Source organism: Lissotriton helveticus, chromosome 5_1 (genome assembly GCF_964261635.1).
Source record: "Lissotriton helveticus chromosome 5_1, aLisHel1.1, whole genome shotgun sequence".
Lineage (NCBI taxonomy): Eukaryota > Metazoa > Chordata > Amphibia > Caudata > Salamandridae > Lissotriton > Lissotriton helveticus.
Genome location: NC_136065.1, coordinates 1,835,948,769 through 1,835,970,362, shown reverse-complemented (window position 1 = coordinate 1,835,970,362; position 21,594 = coordinate 1,835,948,769). Strand labels below are relative to the sequence as shown.

General features: G+C 42.7%; 1 protein-coding gene across 1 annotated transcript in view; it reads right to left on the bottom strand.

Moving 5' to 3' along the window:
* Nucleotides 1–21,594, bottom strand: part of SAMD14 (sterile alpha motif domain containing 14) — a 294,092-nt gene that overhangs the window by 206,342 nt on the left and 66,156 nt on the right. The gene's annotated exons all lie outside the window — the stretch shown is intronic.

Genomic DNA, 21,594 nt, shown 5'->3' with positions numbered 1-21,594 from the left:
GATACATACAAGGTGAACCATAGTCCTGGGGGTATAAATGAGGAACAGGAGCTCAGGATATTTTGTAGAGCCTATTCTTAAAATATGAACATCACACATCCTCCTATTGATTCATCTTGCTCTCTTTTTCTTCTTCTTTTAAATAATTCTGCTTTGATTAGCAGAGATATCTAAGGAATCCCTATTAAGACGTTGGGACCTATTCTATTTTCCATGCTTTAACGAAAAGTGTGACGTATCCTTGAATTACTTGAATATCAGTTCTAGAGTTAAAATGTGTAAATGGTTTGATGGTGTAAAAAGTCACACAAAAGTGGGTTTTCTGCATGAGAATCTGTGAGAAAATACCTTTTTTTCTATTATCATCCCCCATTTTGCACCCACGTTTTCCTAGATTTGATGCTGGTTTACTGATTTTGAACACTGGGGCACTGACATCCAGCGTCCACTGTATGTGCTCTGACCCCTAAAGTACATGTGAAATTGACTAATACCTGAACTGCATATTTAACTTACCTATAAGCTAAATATGCCAATCAGATATTAGACTATAAGTCCCTAGTATATGGTACTTTCTGTACCCAGGGATGTAAGTTAAATGTCATTAGTGGACCGCAGAACAATTTGTGCCACCACTACAGTGACAAAGTGAAAATATGACTCTGAATCTGCCACTGCAGCCTTGCATGACAAGTTTAAAACTGCAAATTTGATGTGACAAATACGCTCTTTTTGGGGCCTAAACCTTCCCTTTAAATGCCTATTAGTCCCCTCTAAAGTAAGTTTTAAGTGCTTCTAGGTCCGGGTGCATGGTATGTAAAAAGTAGGACATGTGTAGTAAAGTTTTATAAGGTCTGGCAGTGAAACATCTCCAAAGTCGTTTTTTACTGTGGCCTGTCCAATAGAAAACAACTGGGTTACATTATAACATCCAATAATGTATAACTTCTGTTTGGGATAGCTAAAACTATGGTTCAAGGACTCAAATTAATAGTAATTTAAAATCCAAACTAGTGCTAAAGTCAGACGTGAAATGACTATTTTGAAAATGCCACTTAAAAAAAACAAAAAACTAAAAAAAGTTTAAGAAAGTTGGCACGTTCCTACCTAAAGCCTCAAGTTGCAATTTATGAGATAATCCCTACTCACCAAGAGGTGCCCAAGAGATCCTGGACCCTTAGCTGGTGTTAGAGTGTATTCTCTCCCCCTCAGGATTGCAGAAGTGGACACTTCAAAACTTTTTTTGAACTTTTTCCTAAAAGAATTGAGGCTACCAAGGGACCACCTGAGAACCGCAGCCTTAGAAGTAGCATTACCAATTGGACTGAACTTGCTGAATTGCCGCCCAGCTTTCAGAAACGTTTCTAAATCCTAACATGTAGGTTTCAATGCGACAAAGGCCAAGAAGCACCCTGCCATCATCGAGCTCTCCATTGGGTCCAGCCAGCAGCCCACACTCCCGATGAGAAAATTCCTTGAGAAGACATTTTAACCAGGAGAAACCTGGTCCTGGTAGCCGACCCATGATCCATTGTGACCATTAAAGTAATGGGGTGACCCAAAAAGGTACTGGACCTGGGTTATTTACGATACAGAAAAAATGGTCCAAGACCTCTATGTTTTCATTGATACCTGAATTAATCAGTACATTTTTTAATCAAAAGCTTGTCATTACAGATCAGCTCCACACAATAAATGTATCTCACTCTACAAGACATGAGAACTTCGAAAGCATTCGAAAAAGGCAGCAGCAAAAGACAAATTATATTCAAAACCAAAGTAACATTTAATATTACCAGGTCTTATTAAATGGAGCTGATCTGTAATGACAAGCTTTTGATTTAAAAATGTACTGATTAATTCAGATATCAATGAAAATATAGAGGTCTTGGACCATTTTTTCTGTATCATGATCCATTATGGTCAGCCTTATATTTGGACTTTTCCCCAATCTAGGGTGACAAGACCGCACAGTTGGTGCTTTGCACTTTTTGGCCCCAGAAATATCCAAACCTCATAAAAATCATATGTTTGGTTCCCAACCTGATTTTTGTCATTTTGGTGTCTATTTGCGTAGTAAAATGTATACTATTTTTTATAAATTTGTGAAAGTTTATAGTACACATGCAGGTATTATCTTTCTTTAGACATGTAGACATGTGTGCCGCTAGCTGATAAGATTTTTTCTTTGGAAATATCATCTATATAACCACACGTGATGCAGTTCTCTAGATATTCCATAATAGTATTGAGAAGCCCCTCATCAGACATTAGTTCTATAGGCACACAGAGATGTCACTTTCTAGAATTATATCTATACCTACAAATGGATATCACAAAGTATTTCCTTTGTTAGACATCATATGTACAACTAGACAGGCATATCCTTCCTAATTCATAGTATCCTTACACATACTGCACGTCCTTCTTCGAACATGGCAATGTTCTTCCTCAGGAGTTATATCTATAACTGAACAGGTATGTTTACACCTAGGTGTTAATTCTATATCTAATAACCATGAGGCAGATTTACGTTGCCTGACGCATCTCTGCAAATCGGCAGAGATGCGCCAGGAAAGATACGGCACGCAAGTTCATCCTTGCGCCACCCATGATGCGCCGCATTTACAATGCGGCGCACCATGGCGCAGGAATGAACAGATGCGTGTCGCAACTTGGGCGTAAAGTTGGCGCAGTGCTGAAGTTGTGTTGCGTGTGGCACGCAACTCCGGCACTTTTCCAACTTGCCCTATCTTTAACGTGGTGCGTCAAGCCTTACGCCTGCTTCAAGCAGGCGCAGGGTTTTGACGCATCAGCGTTGGGAAAGTGACTCAATGTAATCTTGCAGATTTCATTGTGTCACTTTTCAGGGGCGTTCCTGCGACGGAACGCCCCCCCTGCACCGGAACGCCTACATGAAACCTGACGCAGGTTTCATGTGGCGCAGGGCCTTACACCGTGACGCATCTCCATAGATGCGTCACGTTGTAAATGCCTCGTAGGGATGCGCCACGTTTACGCCACCTTGCGTGACACAACAGCGGCGTAAACGTGGCGCAAGGGGCTTGTAAATCTGCCCCCAAGTATTTACATAACTTCAAACCTGAAACATCCTTAGGATTTCAGAACCAGAGAAAGTACATAATGATTGTTCATATGTATGCTCCTGTATATAAACTCAGTAGCACACAAACGAAGATATTGATTTTTTAGATCTAAGTGACAAATATAGAATGCACATCTATTAATGCCATTGTTCTTTGCAACAAGAAAATCAAATCTACTCAATTATATTCCCAGCATTTAATTTGAATTAAAATCTGTGGGGCATATTACCAACCAATAGAGATAATTTTTGTCTCTAACTTGTTTAGAGACAAAAATTATCGCCGCAAATCGGCGATTTTTATCGCAGATAAACCTTGCTATTAGCAAGGTTTATCGCAAATGCGATAAAAAACGGCCGCAATGCATGAATATCGCTGAAAAGTCAGCGATATTCATGCATTATCGAGCAAATGCTCTTAGCCATGTTATCCACCTCCCATTGGTTAACATGGCTAAGAACTGCTCAGGGCAGGTGTTAGCTTTTGGAGATATTCGCGCTTAGCGCGAATATCTCCAAAAGTTGGTAATAGGAGATAGCGATGTTAGCGACTGTTTCCAGTCGCTAACATCTTGGCACGCCCACTTTGCATGTCATTAGTGATAAATATCACTGACATGCAAAGCGGGGCCCAAGATGGTCGCTATCTCCTATTAGCTGTCGCTAACTGGTGTTAGCGACAGCTTGGTAATAGGGAGATAATTTTATCTCCGCTTTCTTGGCTTTTAAAGCCAAAAAAGCGGAGATAAACCCCCTTGATAATATGCCCCTGTGTTCTAAATATTTCTTTTTGAGTTTCTAACAAGTCGGTAATTTCATTTTTCGCTTATTATTGTTCAATAACGGGCACGGCGTGACAGAATGAAAATAAGTGAAGGGCAACCAGCTCTTTTGTGCTAATTGTTTATTCTGGGAGATTTGACAATATAATGTTATATAAATTAAGAACAGAATGCGATGAGCTACAGAGGAACTTCGAGCCAGAAAACTGAGGCAGGTTAAGCAGCATTGTCTCACCTACTTTTGCTGAAGGCAAACAGGAGGCATATTTAGCTTTCTCTTATTAGGCTTATCAGCCTGCCAATGCAGACGAGAATAGGAGGCAATAGTGTTACGTTGAACAATAGCCTCATTGTTTAAAGCAGGTCTACAGGTGTCAGACATCTTTGAAACTCGACTTAGGCTGTTATTTTGGTGCTTAGTTTGGCTTGGTAAACCAAAGCCATGATAGCAGAATTGATAGAAAATTGCATGCAGCTGATGGTCTGTTTGTTTTTATCATAGTTATTATTCACATTTTGTGCACTCAGACAGGGTTTTGTTTTTAAAATGAATCTTGAAAATATATCGATGGGTTCCTAATGTTCTTGAGTGTGCTTTTCTATTATGAAAGAGGGTTTGGGTTTTACAACTCATCCCTGCGGTGTCTTATAGAATTGATTGCTATGTGAAACACATCTCACTCAAATACTGCTCCATGGTTTTTGGGGAATATGCGATGTTACATTGCATGCGATACACCGCATGCCATTACAACGCAGTGTATCGGATGTCTAACCTTTGTGGGGTGGTTCATCCCAACTGACTTTCTGTCTCATGTTGGCACATTGAAAAAGTCCTTAGAGGCAGGAGGTCGGGTTGGGTTCTGTAAAATTCAGAAAACATATAATTCTGGTGCCCTGCCATGTGGCACGTTCTACTAGACCTTTGAGCAATTTTGAATAACACGCTCAGGAAACCAATTACTACTGTTAGCGGAGACGTCCGTTGTAATATTCAGCTCAGATAGGTGCTTCCTGTCTGCTTTGGGTTTGTCAGGCACTCGACTTTTACTAGGTTATTCCCCATTTTGGTTTCAGTTTTGAATCTCATGTTTTGAGTCTGTTTGTTCGAAAATGGCATAACCTATTCTGATATGGAGCACCTGTCACACAACATCGTCTTGCCAGGGGTGTCCCTAACATGGGGCTGAAGTAACACTCCTTGTAAATGCACATGCGGCATACCCTCTTGTAATATTCAACTCCTGGGTGGATTTTGAAGCTGTAGATTTCAATACAGGTAGTTTTCAAACAGATAGAGCTGCAGCAATTCCAGTTAAGTATGAACCCTACCGTGACTTAGAAGTCAAGATCATCAAGCATGGTCTGATGGTGAGTTACTCCATGCACTTCAAACTATTAGAATGGGCTCTCTAAGTAATAGGGGACTACCTGGCCCATAATGGCTGGGTATACACCATATCGTGACACAGTAAATGTGTCAATTGCAGAAGTAAGACACTGACTAAACCAGGTGGTGGCTATTTATAGGTGACTTCAACAGTTTGTCTTATGATTGACTGCTACGGGAGTATGTGCTTCTGGTCTTGCACAGAAATACTTCTAATTTTCTGTACTTTAGAATATCACCTTTACTTCATATATTTTTATTACAAAAACTCTTGCTGCCTTTCAAGATTACTGGTGAGTTGCTTGCATAAAACTGTTTCACCCAACAAACCTGGGCCAATGTCAGCATTATCTGCTCATATAACTCCATCTTAGAACACATTTGATGTGCCCAACCAAAAATGAGCACACTCTTCCCTGCCACATAACTCTTTCATACCATGCAACTGTTCCTGAAAACGATAATTTTGAAAAGAATCCCAACATCTCCATGGGCATTTCTTTATACCATCCTCTATGAATGTGATATAGAACAAAATCACATATCTTTTTTATCCAAATGCAGTCTTCTTTTGAAATTTTAGTTTTCATGTATTGACCAACTCCTTCGCTTTTGCTTCCTATATTTATGACAGACGAACACATAGGGTCCTTTGAACTATTTCTCCTCAGTGTTTCCCCTACAAACCAATGGCAATACCATGGTTACCAAACTTTGTTTACACTAACTGTCCACATAACTCATAACGCATTGCTTCACTCCTTTTTCTCCTACAGCAAAATATATTTAATATAGTCAATCAATCAATCACAGTATTTATAGAGAGCGCTACACACCCGCGAGGGTCTCAAGGCGCTAAAGGGGGGGCGAGGGGGGGCTGCTGCTACTGCTCAAAGAGCCAGGTCTTGAGGAGCCTCCTGAAGGGGAGCAGGTCCTGGGTCTGCCGTAGGTGGGTTGGGAGGGTGTTCCAGGTCCTGGCCGCGAGGAAGGAGAAGGATCTGCCTCCAAAGGTGCTTCGTTGGATTCGGGGGACGGCGGCGAGGGCGAGGCTTGCAGAACGGAGCTGGCGGGCGGGGGTGTAGAAGTTGAGTCTGCCGTTCAGGTATGCTGGTCCAGAGTTGTGGAGCGCTTTGTGTGCGTGGGTAAGGAGTTTGAAGGTGATCCTCTATTTGATGGGGAGCCAGTGCAGGTCTCTCAGGTGAGGGGTGATGTGTCTGCGGCGGGGGAGTGCATTGTTTGTGGTCTACAGACCCACATTCTCCACCAAGCTACATAAGTGTGCCTCAAATTTGCATGCCCCTTTAAAATTAAGTACTTTATTGATTTTCTATTTCGTTTAAACCTTCAGCATTTTCAATTTTTCTGTGATTCTGTACACCTCGCTAACTGGGTCCACACCTCTTACATGCCTAGGTGTGAATTACTCTACCCAGCTACATTCGATATATTATGTGCCTGACACAACTTGTCCTCAGTCTTGTGATTCAGTGCTTGCTCCTAAAGAGGATCCCTTAGATAATCATCATGCAGTACCGTAAATTTGCACATGAACAATAGTGCCCTTAAACTTATCACACAAATATGAATTGCCTCATGTGCTGCTTCTGTTCTTGAAAAACAAATGCTCCTTTAGTCTTGTGAGTCATAGGGGTCTATTAGGTTGGCGGTCGGTTGACTGCAGCCAGTGTGACGGTGGCAACCGCCGGGCCGGCGGCCGGCATCCGCCCGCGATCGCAACCCAGAAAACCACCGGGCCCATTAGCATGGCGGTGACGACCGCGGCGGTGCGATTTTCCGCCTGCCACTTTTCCACCAGTAGCAGTCTGCACGCTTCCCTGGCGGGCGGAGCTGGACCGCTAAAATGGGGCCAGTGCACGGCCAGGCTTCGCTGTCAAAATTATGATGCCTTTCCGCGGTGGTTGAACCGCCATGGAATGGCATGCAGAGAATGTCTCCGGGGGCCCATTGCGGGCCCACAATGTGTTTGGGGGGGTGTGGTTGCACTAGGGGGGTATCCATGGTACCCCCCCTACATGTCTCTGTACCAGATGACAGGCACTGTGCAGAGCCTACCACGCAGTGCAGGGATATGCAGGACATGCTTTTTTGAACATCGCAGCTTTATACAGATGAATATGTCACCAATGTCACAGCTTTGTGTTGTATGGTGTATCTTTCAAGAAGGGAATGTTGACTATGTTCTATACTTGTTTGGAGTGGAATGTCTCATTCTGTTGGATGGCAGACGGGGAGCACAGACTCACCCTCTGTGCAACCTTTTGTTAAGGTTTTGGATGAGTTGCCAGTGAGTGAAGAAATGTTGGTGACCAGGGGTGAAAGGTCTTTTACACCCATGTGTTTAAGTTCCACATTGATCACATTAGCGCATGAGGGGCCTTTGGTTCAGACTCGTACCAAGAAACATCTCAAGTTGGAGTTATGGTGGCCTGGTATTGATGATCAAGTCATGAAATGGGATGAGAATTGTAGGGTGTGTTCAGAAGGTGTGAGAAGAGATTGAAAGCAGGTGTGCGGTCGGAAATGGGACACATCAATGATCCAGGTAGGCCTTGGCACAGTGGGTGTTTATGTTTTATTGGACCCATGCATGAACTCAGAAGTGATTTGAAATTTCCTTTGGTGATCAAAGATGTCAACAAGCAGCTCATTGTGAAGTTTAAGCGAGACGTTTTCACTAGGCTGACAGTTGATCTGTTAAAAGAGATTTTTATTGAGGAAGGTGCTCCCTTGGTAATAATAATGGATAATGGTACTCAGTAACATCTTAAGAGATGCATGTTTTTTGAAGTCTTGTGGAATTAAGCACAATCGCAACTCCTTTTACAACTACAGGCCAATGATATGGTGGAGAGGGCTTATAGGTTGGTCACTTGCACAATTGAGTTGGCTGTGGCAAATGGTCAGGATGTTGAGAAGATGGTGTTGGACTTGGGCATATCGGACTTATAAAATTCCATTTGAGATGATGCGTGGTAGGGTTCCATGCACCAAGTTGATTTCCGCATGGAAAAAGGAGTGGGTGTTTCTTGGTGGAAGAAAGGAAAAGTTGGAATGGAGAGATTCTGGTCACATAAGAAAGGGTAACTGGGTTAAGGTTAAGTCTGGCTGAGTTGGTGCTCGACTCACTAAGTTCAAAGGGCCTTTCAAGGTCAAAGATGTGCATAAATATTTTGTTGTTCTTGATAACGGGGAGAGTTGGAAAAATAGGTGAGTTGCACTGTACCAAATGCTACCCAGACTACATCCACGTCACTCTATGGTTTACCGCCCCTACAAGCCTCCTCAGTACTACTGCTCTTACTAGGCTCTTTCCTGATCACTCTATGGTCCTCCCTAAGTGGGCTGTTTTCTGTCCTCTTGTCCCCTCTCTCCAGATGCTGTCTTATGTCTCCTGGAAAACGAAGAGCACTGAACAGATCCAGAGACGCGGGCAGACAGAGGACGTGAAGTACCGCAGCAAGGATGCCACGGGCCCCGCAAGGCAAATGGCGATTAAACTACAACAATAAACAGAGTTCAATGGGCCCCTAGGGCCTTTGGGTCCTGGTGTCATTGTACCTGCTGCCCAATTAGTAGCTACGCCCCAGAGGACATGGTCAGGTTGGAGAGAGAAATTAAGAAAAAAAATGAGTTGGATAGAGCAATGAACAAATAAAAAGAGCTGAGCAGCTTGAGAGAGAGATACAGATGGATGGATGTTTGCCTGGGCGGAATATAAGATGAATCTAGAGGCACAGAGTTCAACAGCAACAAAACAAGAAAGTATTTGTACAAACACATGGAAACTGCCAGGGACAGACATAAACCACAAAGGTAGATGGACAGGACAAAAGTAGATAGACAGGCAGGGATGTGGACAGACACAAGGAGATAGGCAGCGATTGACCAACAGTGTGAGATGGACAGACACAAAAACACCAGAGATGGAAAAACGTGATGGAAGGCAACAAGGGGTGTGCAGATACGGAAACATGAACACACAGAGATGTGGACATAGAGGAATGGATGCAGGGAGATGCAGAAAGAACAGCAACAAACAGATACACGAGAAACACGATGAGACAGCCTAATACAGCCTGGCAGACAGGCAGAAATAGACGATCAAAAAAAGAATGACCAACACAGAGAACAGACAGACACAAACAGAGGGACAGACAGTGATGGACAGAGAGACTGACGGATGGCTCTCCAAGGAACATTTACTAACGTAGAGCGATGGACAACCACGGAGAAATGCTCAGTGAGCTTCTATTATGCTTCACCCCACACTTATGCACACAATATGTGCATGCCATTGAATATGAAGAAACCCCCGTTATGTGATCGAAGAATGTGGTCCCTTACCCAACAGAAGGTGATATCCGGAAATGACATTCCCTATTTTGTCCCAAAAGTCTCTATTGTGATAGTCCAACATTCTTGTAGACATAGTTCAAGTATTTGAAGTGGAAAAAGATGTATAGAACCAGAGCACAACTTGATAGGGAAAGGTACCTGCATTGATAAAACTCACAAAAGTTTAACAGATTGATGACTTCTGGGGTAACTATGGGCATTAAATACACCAGCTGTCCAAACCCCAGAAGGTTTGAAATGGCGATGCCTCATTCTAGAGAACATCTGCGTGGTCAGGAGCTGCTCGTTGCTGGAGCATGAGTATCTGTTCGCAGTAGCTGCCCACACAGAGTGAATTTTAGTGTTTGTTGCGTGTTGCCTGGCCCTGGTGCTTGCATGACGCTTCATGAAACTCAACCACCTCCAATCCATGATAATCTGTTGCTGTTTGATAGATATGGGCTGGTGTGTGGGGATTTCATTACTAAATAGAAATCATACTGAAGAAAGCACCTTATATATCTCATACACAATACAGATCAGCATATTAAAAACGTTATGAGATCCATGTTATTGGTTTACTCCTAAAACTGCTATCACTTTAGACATCTGCCTATTGCACCAAGCATTCGGGTGACCAACCATCTTCTAACCATTTCAGATGACTAACCCATTTAATATGAGCGCAAACATAACTGTCTAGCTAATGGTCAATCTATTCCTTTCAAGCACCAATCTGCTGGCACATCTGCAGTTACAATCTTACAGGAAACACTCTCTGTAGTTTAAGGGAGCCTTGTCCCCAACATGTGCAACACCTTAACTACCTTATGCATGTCTAAGCATGGGCTTAATTGAAAACTACAGTCTTGTTTCTGGTGACAATAATTCCCTTATGTTGGGATTATATTCTAGCTAGAAGAATTGTTTTGAAGCCCACAATTTCCTTAAGTACTTCGTTATCCGTGCTATTGGCACTTAATTTGTGTGTAATAGGTGAGCGGGGTTTCATAACATCATGTCTTGGATGCCTTATCTTTACAATAGCCTCAATGTTACATTGAGGGTATATACATATATGCAACACGAACATTATGTACTGCTTCCCACAATACCATTAAGTTATCATAGTAGTTTTATGTTGTTGGGGTGCACGAGGATTACGTGCTTTCCCTCTAATTTCTTCAATAGAGTTGTCTTTTTTCAATTGGTGCCATGAGATTTAACATGGTTTGCATTCTTTGACATTTGATGCTGTTGTTGTTTTTTGGGGGGTAGCATGTTCATCGTATTTGGTACCACAACAGGATGTTCGTTTTAGGTCTTTAGTCAGTATGGAGAACTACTACTGTACTATTTTGCAAACCATTAGGCGTTTATTGAGGTTGTTATTTCACAATGCAGTTCTCTTATAGATTAATTTTAAATAGTTTTGTCTATTATAGAACTTGTGCTCTGTGCAGAGAACAGAGTTATCTTTATACTAAGGACAACTCTTCAACGGATAGAGTCATTTTACTGTGCCATTTTTACACAACGGTCGGCTCTCTATTATGCTTGAATGGTAGGGCAATAGAATTGATCTTCAAATACGTTAAGACAGATATTTATTGCATCATTGCCATTTTCTTAAATTTGCCAATCACGTTTTTTACGTGTTGATCTTTGCAGGGCCATAGGAATTTGACCGTATACTGTTAGCATGTTATTAAACAACCACATATAGGTCCAGGAATTCTAAATTCGATCTTTAATGATGTTTTTTACAGGAAATGTTGACACTTGCCGAGTTGAATCTTTTTGATAAACGTTTAATTCGTTGGACGCAGATGGATTAGTGGCGCTAACGTCCATATTTAAGGTATGTTTGTTTATACAGGGTCAGATGTCTGCCCTTATGCAAGAATTGTTACTTGCATTTTGACCATGAATTGGTCCTATGAAATTCTCTATCGATACACTAATGGTCTCGCTGTACTTTAATGGTTAAGATCGATTTGATGTTGTCTGTTTGTAAAAGTACAGAGCCTTTTGATAAATAAACCAAATACAAATTGCCTAAACCCCTATAAACATATCCAATATAAAATTTGGCTACATGTTTGAGATGAAGACATGAATATGTATTTGCAATTGTTGTCAGAAAAATGCAATGAAGAATTAACATGTGTAACTGAAATTAGGTGATTTACTTGGCAACACTATACCATCTTGTAGTGTCTGTATTCTTAAGATTGTAAATAGGAAATGTTTTTAACTGTACATATTGTGAATGTCTGTACAAATTGTAAATAAGTGTTTGTTTTTTGTATGTATTTTCATAGTCCTGAAGAAGTCCTTGTCGGACGAAACGCTTTGGCAACTTTTCGCTGATGTGGTTTTTAGAAGAGAAAAAAGACGAATAAAGATTTATTGAAAGCACAAACTCTCTTCATATGCATTTGTTGTGACTTGGTGTCAATTGTCATGAATATTGTTGTCATGTCTGACATAGAAACTTATGCATGAAACAGTTGTATTTCAACACATGTCACCACTAATTTGTGGGTGCTGAACCACCACTGTTAGTCTGTTTTGGAATGTTCTTTCCATTTAGGAGTATAGAAGGGTTGTACTCCTGGTTCGTTGCACCACCAAGAATAATATTTCTTCTTTTCTCAACATTTTGTTAGCAAGTGCGGGACATTAGTGCCTTGACCCTTCTGTCTCTCTTATGTTAACAGTTTGAGATATACCTGGGCATCTCATGACTCTTCAAAGAGGATCACTATGCTTCTTTGGAATGCATTACAATAAAGGCATGAGACATGTAAGGCAAAGGGAAAGTGGCTTATGTAGGACAGGAGGCAATCTGTGAGGGTGGTGATAGTGGTGCGTGTTAGTTGGAAAAGAGGACAAGTGGAACAAGCAAACACCAGAAGCTTATTTCCAGGATAAAGACAGGGATGCAGATTTGATGGTGGGCCCCAGGCACATGTGCACCATCATACCAAGGGAACTCCCTGAGGAAAGATGGCCCTGAACCAGTGCTTGATCTGTCAAAACAGAAAAACAAAAGTGCAATAGCCCTAGGGTTTTCTAAAGAGTCCACATTGAAGTTGACAAATGATAGCATTGGTGAATACAAAGGCAGCCGAGTCTTGATTCCACCTCATGCCCCTTCCTTCCATCATCCTACACTTTCTATCTCTTCATCTCACTCTCACAGGTTATCTTCTATCACCATGTTCTCCCTTTATCACCGTTTTCTAATCTTTCTCTTTTGTCCTTTCTGTCTTTTCCCTCTCTTGGGCAACTTCTGATTAGAGCAAATAAGTCCAGTTCTTAAAAAATGAGTGTCGATGTCCACTAAATGCACCCTTTTCAGAGACAAAGCAATGCTTGGATTTATAGGGGGAGCAAAATTAATATTTTTGGCTGCGTGTCAGTTAGTATTCAGGTCTAGGGACGTAAGAATTAAGGAAAGATATATGTAGCAAACAAGAGACAACCAATATGTTATGTTATGTTATGTTAATTTTGATTTCTATAGCGCACGGCTACTCCATTGGAGTGTCCCGGCGCTTTTAATAGGCGACTCATAACCAAGAAACATAACACGAGACAAAAGAAAAGGAGGCAGCAACAGACAGCAGAGAAACAAATTAGAGGGTAAAGAGCCAAGTTTTTAGGCCCTTCCTGAAGGACATCAGGTTGGAGGTACCACGTAAGGCCAATGGTAGGGCATTCCAGAGCTGTGGTGCCCTAAGCCTAAAGGAACGCCCCCCAATACGGGCTTTCTTTATTCGGGGAACCGTCGCAAGGAACAAAGATTCAGATCGTAAGACACGGACCGGGCGATAAAAGCCCAGCCTGCGCTGAAGATATTTCGCTCCTGAACCGAAGAGCGCCTTATGGGCCAGTGTCAGCGTTTTGAAAACTATCCGCTTCCGGATAGGCAGCCAATGAAGCGACTGCAATAGGCCGGACACTCTGGCTCGCCTATGAAGGCCAAAGCTGGCGCGTGCAGCGGAGTTCTGCACCACTTGTAACCGTTGTACGAGATATTCTGGAAGGCCCAGATAGAGTACGTTTGAGTAATCCAATCTGGAGCCTATTAGGGCCTGCACCGTGACCCTTCTGTGCTCTTCCGAGAGCAAGGGAGGAAACTTCCGGAACATCTTGAGAATACCGAAACATGTGCCCGTAAGACCGAGGATCTGAGATCTCATAGTCAGACCGTTATCGATCTTAATGCCCAGATTTTTGGCCAGCTGGGACGCGCGAGCTGGGGGGGACATATTCGTTGGCCACCATGTCTGCCAATCAGGGTTCGAGGCACAGCCAAAAAACAGTACCTCGGACTCGGAGAAGCGTGGCTCAGTGGTTAGAGGCGGCAGACCCGGAAGCTGAGATCGGCCGTGGACCAGGGTTCGATTCCCCGCCTCGGCGGGTCTCGGGCCCAAATATTCCACGGTCTCGACAATTCTCGCTCCGGTGCCTACTCGACTCACGGGGTCACACTCTGCGACTCTGGGCAATAGCTTGCTTAATCTCCACTACGGCCCCTCGCGGCGGGATGCCTGGCTTTCACCTTGTGGATACCCTGCCGGGGTATCTCACAGGGGAATACCAGGACGGGTTCCCTAAGCAAGCGCCTTGATACCTTCGGGTGATACGTGCGCTATATAAGTCGCAATACATACATACTTGTCTGAATTGCATTTGAGGCTGTTCAGATGAAACCACCTGAAGACAGCCTCCAGGCACTCTCGAATGCTCTCTCCATCAAACTCCTCACCCTTCTTACTCGTGAAGAGGAGCTGGGTATCATCGGCGTAGGAAACAATCTGGGACCCAAAGGACTCAGCCAGAGCCGCCAAGGGAGTCATAAAGATGTTAAAAAGGGTCGGGCTCAACTCAATTCTACAATGCATGCATAATGCAATTCACATATTATTTTAGATCCACATGAACCTCAGCACTCTTGATCACTGAGATAGGCAGAAAAGAGAATTTCATAAAAATGTGTGAATGTGTTTTTGAAGACATGCGGGTAGATTTAGAGTTTGTAGATGCTGGACACCTACTGAAAAGAGGCAAGTGCCCCATTTATAGTGATTGATATCATTACGCACTAAATAGGGAGGATAAGACATTTGTCACCTTTTAACAAATGTATTGTATCTGCCACAATTTAGAAAGAACATACAAGAGGGTCATAGAAACGCTATGTCCACAAATAGTTTTGAAAGGAGTGCTGCTGAAGCATTTATCAAGGACATCCTTGGGGAAAGAAGAGATGCCAGTGTTGTTAGAATAGATAAGGGAACAAAGGGGCTTTCCCTAGGCGGATGGCTGTTTAAGATTCTGTGTGGACCTGAGAAGTCTGAACCAGAATAAATGTGTTGGACAGCTTGGCCCTGTCTGATATCACAGAAATGGATGTGTTCCTCAATGGCATCGCTTCACAAGATTATCTTTCTGGCTGGTTTGGCCACTAGTTGACGTCAGTAAGTGAATACCAACCTGATTTGCAATAAATCTAATGGTCATATTTCCAGGATGTCATTTGGGAGGAACGGAAAAAGAACATAATCTGTTTTACAGAAGGTGTTCATGATCTGAAGAGATAAAGGAACAAAGTAAATTAGTTTTGAGAGAAATTGTGCACTTAGGCTACACAATATGAGAGGAAAGGGGCAGGGAGAGAGGCTGCTTTGTGCACGCTACAAGATTAGCTCCAGCCCCACAGAACAAGGATGAATGATGATGCTTTATGGGTCTATTAAATATTAAGCAACATTTGATCCATGCTTTGCTGATAAAACAGGGACATTTAAGTTGTTTCTGATGAAAGGGTAGGAGTATGTGTGGAGAGTACCCTATCCAATAATACAGGGCACTGGCTAATGCATCCATTGAAGAGATTCGTGTGTAACTCCTTGGTCCTTGAAGATTTAGGGTGCATCCTGCCAGGAGAGCTCAATCTCAAGCCGGGGGTAAGGAGAGGTGGGAGATCCACAGAAAAACAGGCATACTGTGCCCCTTACTTTAAGGTGTTACATACAGCAAAGACAAGTCTCCTTTCTAAATACTGCTGTGGATGTAGGTGCGAGATATCACACCATGCCCAGCTGTGCATGGAGGAAGCCTATTTATTTGCTCTTTTCCTCTTGCGTCTAGAACCAAAGGTGGGCCAAATGTGTGTTAACAGTCAATACCATTCGTAAGCAGACAAATAGTAGACTTGCTATATAAGTGAAGTCATCATTATTATTTAATCTTGAGATTTTAAAGATTAGGCCTTGGGAGTAAACTCCGCTCCATTTGCAGAGTTTGTGGATTTTTCCACACTCCATGCTCCACGGAGCATGCGGAGCTCCGAAAAACTCGGCTCTGAGGAGCAGAGTTTTTTCCTCACTCGCGCTCGTCATTAGGAAAATCCACCTCCCCGCGAGATTTCTGAACGCTGGCGGTCAGATTTCTCAACGCTGGCGGCAGCAGATGGTCACGTCCGCTCGCGTTGAGAAATATTCTGTGTGTGTTGAGAATGCACCGCTCAAATAGAAAATCTACTCGAGCAGCAGAAAAGAAGTAGAACCCTCTTGCACCGCACATGGTGCTGTTCGTGCTGAAAACGCGGGACAAACACCTGGCACTGAAAATCAACGTTAACTGCATGCCCAAACGCACTCCACCGCTTACGGAACTCCACGTAGCGTGGCACAGTCTTTTAGTCACTTCGCAGAGTTCTGCCTAGCGGAACTCAGTAAACTCCACCCAGGCCTATTAAGGATGCAAAAAAACCTTGCAATTTTAAAACATTTGTGTGGTATCTTCCTTTTCTTTGTTCCTATAATTATCATTAGTGTTTCAATCCATGCTGTACAATGTTTCTATGAAAAGGTTTGAAGATACCCAGTAAAGTCAGTCGTGACGAGAACTTGGCGGAGGAGATGTTCAATAAGGAGTAACCACTTACCAGAAGTACTGCTGTAATTAGTGCTGGCGTATGACTCTCACTATCTGTGAAAATCGTGACAATTTCGCATGAAAAACAAGAATGTGACTGAAAGTGTCAGTGGGGTGGGAGAAGTTTTGGCTCAAGTTGGTAACAGCAAAGAGCATGTGTAGGATATGCATCTCACTCAAGATAGAAAAGCAGAATTGCTGCATAATGGAGAGAAAGTATTATCTGCAGTATGAGGTTGCAGAATATTTTCCTACCTAGAGTTGGCGCAACCTGTTTTATGTGGCTACGGATCATAAGTATAAGTGTTCAAAATTCCAATAATTTGCTTTTGTGTAATTATGGTGAATTGTGGGAAAAGTATGCAAAATTATGTGTAAATACTTGGAAATCATATCCATCATTTAGAACTATATTTAGTCTGAAATGTGTGCTTGTAGCCCTATTAGTTTTGGATGCAAAGGTACATTTTGGGCTAAAAAAACAGTACCAAAAACACAAGTACAGCAGACAGCCACTGCTCGTGTTATGGTCATTCATGTTGCTCCAGCGTTATAATTTGGGCACTTATGTGGCGTCATTACATGATGTGGCATAATGGTGAAATTTTGGAAATTCACGTAACATTAAAATCCAGAAATTATGTAAATTAGGTGCAGAACAGCTCCAAGCTCTCTTTGCACACACAAAGGCCATGTCAGTGGAGGGTGGCTAGATGACCTGGAGCAGTGCCAGACTGGGAACCCAAAGCAGCCCTAGCAAAGTTTGTCAGGCCAGCCCCGTATGGTGCATAGTGAGTGCAGCGAGGGAGCCTGACCACTACACGGAGGGTTTTGGGGGGTTTCCCCTAATAAAGTTGGGCAAAATGGTGCATTCTATAGCACATTTTTTATTATATCTTCAATTCTATTTTAAAGCATAGTAAATGATGATCACAGTGTGCCAGGACACAACCATCTTTGTTGGGGCTCTTCAATGATTCCATCACTATCACTAACCAACAGTGCCTCTCATCTCTCTAGAGCCCCTCTCTCACATATAGTTAATTTGCTTTACAGCACCTCCCATATCTGTTTACGGTGTCGGGCACTTTACATCACACACAAATACAGAAATAATGAATAATACTTTTGTGAATCAGTGTATAGAAAATGTTACAAAAACAAAGGGTAATATAAGGTGTAGGATCCACATGTCATCCATACTGCTATGCAATTTCTAAGAGTGCTGGTGTGGTGGAGCACAAACCCAGGATTCAGAACTTAACACAGTGGTTAGGGTTGACTTTACTAATAAGAATTTATTTCTACCCAAACAAACCCTTTTTTAGCAACATTAGGATAATAAAAGACTCGACTTTTAAAAAACACTTTCTAACCTGTACCATGTAGTTTGCATGCAGCTCTTTGATGACACTTCATAGCTCACTGTGCTATATTATGATCACTTGTGAACTGCACAGTAACGAAAGGGTCTTTGTGACAAAAGCAGTAGCCCACTAAACTATCCACATAAAATATTGTTCTATGATCTGCATTGCACAAGTCATTTGCAGCAGGCATATTAACCCTCTGCGCTACATTAGATGAGGCAAAACTGCCAGTAGACAAAATTCAGATCTCTCTCCTGTAGGTACATTAATCACTGAAGTTATCTTGACACATTTATTGTTCCTGAAAACTACTGGTTATTCAAGAAACTCTGAGGTGCTTTTAAAACTGCTGTACTGCTACAAAATTGGCCCCCCAGTAACAAAACCAGCCCCCACCCTTCCGGCCCCAAAGGGAAAAGCCCGATACCCAGTACAGCAAGTCCAGCCTTGACCTGAAGTTTCACCATACAGATCCTTCATGCATACTCTTTGTGGAAATATCCCATTACACTCAGCCTTAAGTCATTCATTCAGAGTTGTCCTAAGACACTTGCCTTCAGCTTTGCATTTAAAATTGTGAGCATTGCATCCATCCCTTGTACAACTAAAATCAACTTTGCCTTTGGCCAAAAATCGAAGAGAGCGATTCTTGGGTGGAAGCTGTGAGCCCAGCTCCTATGTGGAAATAACCCATCGTACCTGTCAAGGCCATGCTAGTGTGGGTTGGCTGCAGGGCCTCGCTGTGCCAAATCCATGTGTCCACAGATCTCACTGTAATGGGTTCTGGAAACACTTTTAGGGTCCATTCATCCAGTGTTGGATCTAAAATGGCACTGAGGATCCTCTGCTGTCACTGGCCCCTTTGAGTTCACAGATCTTGATGTGCAGACTGGATCCACAGCAAATTGTAGGTGGAGGATCTGCTGATGCATGATTGGAACTGACGATACCATAAATAAAACAACGTGCTTTTGTGATTTTTGGAGGTTGGATCCTGGCATTGCGCAATGGCCGCTGCAACAAATATTTTCAGGTTTTGCCAGCCATTTACATTGCGAGCATCTGCAATGACTGGGAGATCAACTAATTCCACTTAAGACGCAGGAAAACTATATTCACTTTAGCAGTAAACGTCTGTTATTCAATTTCAAATGCCTGACAGATTTGGCAAGTCCAAGGTGGCAGCACAACTATCAAGATATCTACACCGTTTTTATCCCAATTAAGCCTAGTTTGGGGGCTTTCTTGCAAAAATTGCAGAACTGATTTTCTCAAAAAACAAAAAGGAACATGAGTTGGGCCAAGTCCTAAGGCAAGAAACACTGAACTGCACAAGAATGTTAGTTGAAGTAGCAGATGAGCTGCATAGAGTTCTTATTATATTTTTCAAGATCATACATCTGTGCAGCGCACCTCAAGAGCTGGGATTCCAAAAGCTGGGTAAGCATACAGGCATTCGTGTTGGTGCTCTCTCTTAATCAATTAAATGGCTATGTGCAACCAACTCACAATGAACGCAGGACATACACATCACAGCACACAATTTACAAAAGACAAAACACCCAAAACATAAGGCCTGAGTCACAAAGGTAACTTACACCACCACCTACAAATCAGGAACAGGAAAAAGAAGTAACTGTCAGACCACATACTGTCCAGTGCCAACAAAAGCAAGGTAAATATCACCATGGTAAAATAATTGATAGCACCAACAGCCATCACCACCAACATCACCCCCCCCCCCCATCCCACCCCCCAAGGAGCTTTGTAACCATCTCTCTGGATACTTCAACAGCAACATCGGATATTTTCAGGAGCTTCTATGAACAACCTGAAACCAGCCACCTCACAGAGCCCCTTCCCTTCACAGAAAGTAAGAACACCAAAACCAACTGGAACTTCATCACTGTCAAAGACATAGCAGAACTCATGATGACTACCCACTCAGGGACCCCATCACCACCCTTCACCCCACCACATCTTCAATAAAGGACTCCAAGCAGCAGAACCCTCTGAAAAATACTCCTTGCTCCATCAGCACCGCAACAGTTCTAACAACATGGAAACATGCAGCTTTCAATATGCTGCTGAAGAAACCTACTGCAGACTTCACCAAAGCTCACACATTACCATCCCATATCACTCTTGCCATAGCCAACAAAGACATGAGGAAGGCCATCAAAAGATATCTATCAGCCCATATCGCCAATCAGCAAATTCTCAACATTTTGCAATCAGGATTCCAACCCAATCACAGCAACAAAGCAGCCCTGGTTGCAGCTACCAATAGCATCAGTCTGATCATGGTCAGAGGAGGAACGGCAGCTCTCATTCTCCTGGAACTCTCAGCCCTTTTTACACCGTCTCACTTCCCATTCTCATCCAATGTCTGCACAAGTCAGGCATCCAAGGACCTGCTCCTAAGTGGATCACCTCATTCCTCACCAGAAGGACCCAATCGGTCAACATGCCACCATACACATTGGAAGCTCTGGAACTCATCTGTGGGATTCCCCAAGGCTCTTCCATCAGCCAAGCACTCTTCAACATATACATGACCCCTCTAGCAAGCATGATCAGAACCCACAATATAGAAGTCTTGTCCTACTGATATGATACTCAGCTTGCATGACCAAGATCACCAAATGAATAAAAGACTATTGTCTGAAACGCAACTCAAACAAAACGGAAGTAATCATCTTTGGAAAAGAGACCTCAATCTGGGATTCCACTTGGTGGCTGCCAAACTCAGGGATACACCTAAGCCTAGCATGAGAAGTAGAAATCTAGGGATCCTTATTGATGACACATTGGACATCGGCTCAGATCAATGCAGTGATCTTCTTGTGCTTCCACTTGCTGAAAATACTGAAAATGCTTTTAAGATGGCACCACTCGACACCAAACAGATGGTCATGCAAGCACTCATCAGCAGCAGCCTCGACTACAGCAACAGCCTCTATGCCGATGTCCCCAAATACCTAACCAGTAGTATTTAAACCATCTAGAACACAGCAGCCTCCTTCATACTAAACGTCCCTCGTTGAGAACACATCTTGCATCTCCTCAAGACACTACACTGGTTACCGATCCACAAGAGAATCACGTTCAAGCTGCTCACCCTCATGTTCAAGGCACTCCATAAGCCCGGACCAGGATACCTCAGCAGTAAAATACATTCCCACTATCCTAACAGATACCAGTCACAAGACTAGCCTCCAGACAGGTTTCATGAATAAACATCACCATAAGAACGGGTAGGCCCATCTCCCAAAACATGGGATGTTTTCCATTTTCATATAGAACTTTTTCTCCCTCTTGAATAACCACAAAATGTCATAGCATAGCACAATTTAGTTAGTTTAGACTTCAGTTTACTATTTTTGATATTCACAAACTCTGAATGTAAGCTTACTACAAAAGTGTAAATTACATGTCTCCACCACCAGAGTAATGCAATTGACTTACTCTTGAATAGGTGGGAGAAGTTTCTCCCTAAACTCCTTTCTGACCCTCCCAAAATCCCTCTTACTCCTCCCTAATCCTATCTCCTTTTGTGGTAAGTATGCCCCTTTTCCCGCCAACTTTCTGCAGTCTCACCCACCTTTACTACTATAACATATACTTAAGTGTGTG